At 43.5% G+C, this 5,099-nt stretch overlaps 1 protein-coding gene across 1 annotated transcript in view; it reads right to left on the minus strand.

Moving 5' to 3' along the window:
• Positions 1-5,099, minus strand: part of agbl4 (AGBL carboxypeptidase 4) — a 250,453-nt gene that overhangs the window by 85,125 nt on the left and 160,229 nt on the right. The window lies entirely within an intron of this gene.

Here is a 5,099-nt window from a genome sequence, read left to right on the forward strand (position 1 = left end):
GTGTGTGTGTGTGTGTTCACAGGTATCTATGCATGTGTGTGTGTGTGTGTGTTCACAGGTATGTATGCGTGTGTGTGTGTGTGTGTGTGTGTGTTCACAGGTATGTATGCATGTGTGTGTGTGTTTGGGCTTAAAGAGCACAGTTTTGCATGCGCTCGCCGGCGGGGCTGACGGACTGCAAACTTTACTAGTTTTTATCGTCGAAGCAGCAAAATAAGCTCCTTAGAAACGATAAGGACCTGCGAACGCTGCTGGCAGCGGAGAGGAATTTAACAGCTACAGTCGAGACTCACCAGCATATCTTATCGTACAGTTAAGTGACATTTGAACACGCAGCTGGATGAGGGTTTGGGTGGTACCTCGTCACCAGAATTAATCAGTGGCAGCTTATTGTCTGTTAACCCTGCAGTCACTCCTCAGATAAACACAGCAGCAGAGAGAGAGAGAGAGAGAGAGAGATGGGAATATAAGGAGAGATAATGTAATGAACGCACTTCCTGCATATTTCACTTGCAGCTCGGTTGCTGTAAATAAACGCAGATAATGTGAAACTGCTTTAGATGGAAAAACAAAAACAAATCTCGCAGAAATTAGGCAATCGAGTTCTCCACCTACAGTCACGCGAACAGCGCAAATGAGATTCAATTAGAAAAGTATAAGCTCGACTCTTTTGTTGCTTTCTAATTGTTTTCCATAATGAGAAAGCTCTGCCTGCCTTTAGGGGAGAAATATTGCAGGGTAAGCAAAAACAAGTCTGCCGGCTTCAAACGGAGTCGGAGTCTGTGAGTCGCATCAGACGGCGACGGACAAACCGAAGAAAACGTTTCCCACGAGCAGAACAGGCCGGTTATCAATACTGGGAGTGATGTTTGGTGTTTCGCCTGTAATTCAAACTGTTCTGCTGATTTAATTACATGCATGCTGGTGCTGTGATAAAGAGAACACCAGCTGTATGCTATTAAAATAAAAAAAAATAATAATAATAATAAATTTTTGACTGGAATTTTTTTTAACAGTTTTACAAAATTTCCCAGTTTTGTTAAATTACACATCATGTTGAAAAGGCAGAAAAAATTATATTAACCACTACTTTTTTTACGATATTTATATCAGCAAAAAAATTAATTATTTTACAGATATTTGTTATTTCATTGTATTGATGAACAATTATTTTACTGATTGTCCCTGTTTTTGTTTAATTACTTATATCTCACAATATCACAGAAAAAAAATATTAATTTAAACGTTGACTGTCAAAAAACAACAACAACAACAAAAAAACGATAACTGCAAAAAAAGTCCACTACAAATAATAAATAGTTCTTTTACAGTGTATGATCCAAACATTGCACTGTTTTTAAATAACAAAAAAATATTGAAATTTTTAAGATTGAACATTAGAAACTATGTTTTAGCTGGTATTTTACTGATCTGCCCTGTTTTTTTGTTTTTAGTTTACAGATAATAGCTTTTAAAAATCACAGACAAAAATGATTAGTTGACAGATTTACTGTTAAATAAACAACAACAACAACAACAAAAAATAGTCCAAAACTAATGTCCATGTTGAAAATCTGTATTTTTACAAACAGTAATTCTCTCTTGTCTGTAAAATTCTGCTGATTTACTGTATTTCAATGAGCCATTTTTAAAATATATACATATATTTTACAGATATTTGTGTCTATTTTCACAATTTTTTGCTTTACATTTTTTAAATATCTGGTATTTTACCATTTTTTAACTTTCCTGCCAGATTTTCTCTTTATTTATTCGTTTGTTTTTGATAGTGTGGTTTTACTGCCGTTCCTTGTGTCTGTCGGAGCTGCAAAGATTAACAGCAGCGGCGCCGCTGGTCAGTCGCTGCTGCAAGCAATAAGAAATCAAGACTAATGTCCGTTTACTTCCTGGTGTCGAGGCTGCAGTCAGACCACAGTGACAGCGAACAACAGAGAGGCGGCGTGGAGAGACTGAAAAGCCTGTAATCAAGTCCTGAGTGTCGGGTTTTAGTTGGTGGCCGGTGTGCCATTAAGTTTAGTTCAGCCTGAGTGGCTGCGCTATATGGAGTGTGTTTCATATTCAGTAATAAAACATGCCACTGTGTCCTTCCTCTAAACCTGTGTGTGTGTGTGTGTGTGTGTGTGTGATGCTGGAAACATCAAATCTCGTTACACTGAGGTAACATGCAGTCTGCACCCTCAGTGAACTTCCCCTCCAACAGAAGGCAACAGAGGAGGTTATATTTTCCATTCAGAACCTAACGGTGTCATAAAGAGAATGCATTATGGACACGTATTATGCGGCGCTGCTGTGTGCACCATGTCTGCATGAAATGCAAAAAGGCGAACAAGATGAATCAGACAATGTTCCAAGAAGCTCCATAAAAGCGCTGAAATGACCATATTCATTAGGCTGTGTGTGACATAAATACAATATGTCTCCCTCTATACTGCAGTGTGTGAGGAGGACACCGTGTTTATGCGACAGGCTGCAGAGCCCAGCCCAGTCTGGACCAGCTCAGCCCAGCCCAGCTCGACCCAGCCGGCACTAATCCATCATCACCACCACTGAATCATCGCGCTGCCAATAAAGGCAGGCGGCAATACATTACAGACATGTGGCAGGCTTTAGCGATAATGACATTGAGAAGTCCCCTTGGGCTGCAGGAAAAGCCTGGGCGCACGACACACTTGCTTACAGAGGCAATAATATATGGAAATGCATCAGCGGGCAAGACAAGGGAGAGGAATAAGGAGATGAGGGAGCGAGTGGAGCTCAGTGTGTTCAGAGGAAGAGCGAGGAAACGGCCTTCAGCGGCCACTTGGTATCAGTTTCCAACGTGGATCATCCAAATCCAACATCCAGTGATGAGGCTCATTTTAGATTCAAGCCTCTGCAAACACGCCATCTTACAAGATATCTGATATGTCAACATCCCATTTTCTGTCTTATCTTGCTCTCACGCTGCTCAGCTGATACTACAATACGGTGTGGACATGGGACATGTTAGATACAGCGCTGCCAATCATCGGCCTGCTGGGTGGCGCAGAGGAAGGCCAGCAGCAGGAGAACCGACGAATACGGTCCGATTAGCCGCGGTCGCCGCCGTCCTGTTATCTGCTGGCTGACACCGAGAACAATCTGCCGCTAAGCCGCCGCCTCCGCTGCAGACGCACAACATGCAGCCGCAAACAAACGGCCAAACTTAAAATGTGCGGTCGAAGCAGGTGTAGAGGTGAAGGGAGGCGAAGACACAAGCCGACAGCAGAAACAACACGGCAGCTCCGTCTGTCCGGAAATCTGTCCGTCGTTACGGCGTCAGACACTCGGGTTGCAAAAATAAATCTCTGCTATTGTGTGACAAACTCTAATTTTACTTTCTGCATTTAAATTAAAAGCTTACTGGGTTGCGGCGTGCTGAGAAATGTGCATTAGCCTCGGGGTCATTAAGGTTTTATGAAACCCGTTCAGCGCGTGCGGCCGCCAATTTGAAAATAAAAACTCTTCTGACATCAGTTAAGTGGGATTCCAGTGTAAAAATAACACCTTTAAGGCTTGAAGTGGGCTCACGCTTCAGGTTATTGGACAGATTTAATCCTGATTTTAAAAAACACACAGATTGAGATGGAAAGAGCATCTGTGAAAATGAAGTTCACTTAGAACAGCTCTGACTTCTGAACATTTGTTATACGGCCACGCCGATTGGTCACCGAAGCGCCGGAAAATTTGATTGAAAATGTTGGTGTGAGCCTCGGATTGTTCTGGAGTATCTCTGTTGAAGCTCAAACATGGATGTAATAAAAATAAAAGTTGTTTTGTTGGTGACAGATGATAGCTGATCTCCAAAGTCAGAGACACGAATCCTTTGGGTTTCCAACACATGGCATGTCTACAACAGAACGGACGTCATGAAACGTTTCCACCTTCTGGGAGTTGATGATGTCGTCGATGTTGCTGGTGGAAAGTTGTCCCAGTCTTCTGGAAGGGTTGGGTGAAGTTGGCAGACATTTTGGGGCGACACAGTCGTGTTGGTGGACATCCAGAGCGTCCCACAGATGCTGGATGGACAACCTCTAGAGAATTTACAAGTCATGGTGGGATCCTAACATGTTCTGCAGACACGAGGATGGTCTTGTTCAAACATCAGGTGGTGGCAGCAGATGAACTGGATAAGACGGGTGTGAGAGGATTTCAGCTCGATGTCGCTGGACATTGCCTTTTGGTGTTCTCTGTCCATCATCTTCGCCTTCATGAGGGACTTCCTGCACACCACCAAACACCATGTGGTCCATCTGCTTTGTCCAGCTGATAAACTGGATTCAGTGGTGAACAGGATCGTCCTCCATCTTGGTAGCGTCCATTGAACATGAGAGGTTTCCAACTGAAGCCGATTGTGATCTACTGTTAGATCAAGGCCTCTGTTTGGGTCAACAACAGTGAAACCGGCTTCCTGATTCCTCACAACCTGAGTAGACATTCTCTGGTTGCTCGAGATGGCTGAGCTGTGGATCTTCTGTTGGGTGGTGACGTAGTCGGCGAACATGCGGGAGGTGGTCTCTCGTCTCGTATGAGAAAATTTTCCTGGACGACAAACGGTGGAGTTGCTGACATTCAAGAGCCTGGCTACGACCTGAACCACACCAGCATCCAGCAGCATGGTCTTGTCATGCTTTGTTCATCTGTGAATGAAGCTGGAGTTTCAGGGTGGCCTTTCACGGTCACACTATCTGATCATTGTCCTTTAACGCCACACTGGAGAAAGGTGTGGTTAGATGGTCAGTGGTTAGAGAAGGTGACCAGTCCAACAGTTACATTCTTTTTTCCTGCACATTTTAACCACTTTCTAAACACAACAACAGGATTTGGGAGGAAGAACATTTGCATGCTGCGTTTTATAAAGTGGTCGCTGAGATGTTTTAGTGGTGAAGCAGCAAACTGACCAACATCAGCATCCACAGACTGCTAACATCAAACACAGACTCCCCACATAGAACACAGAACTGCTCGGCGCTCTGAGCTTCTTGCGTCCGATGTGAGTCTCATGCAGTTTGTTTGAAAACCCACGAGGCAGAAAACGACAAAGAAAAAAAGACGAGAGG

This window comes from Stegastes partitus, unplaced genomic scaffold, assembly GCF_000690725.1.
Source record: "Stegastes partitus isolate 25-593 unplaced genomic scaffold, Stegastes_partitus-1.0.2 Scaffold864, whole genome shotgun sequence".
Classification (NCBI taxonomy): domain Eukaryota; kingdom Metazoa; phylum Chordata; class Actinopteri; family Pomacentridae; genus Stegastes; species Stegastes partitus.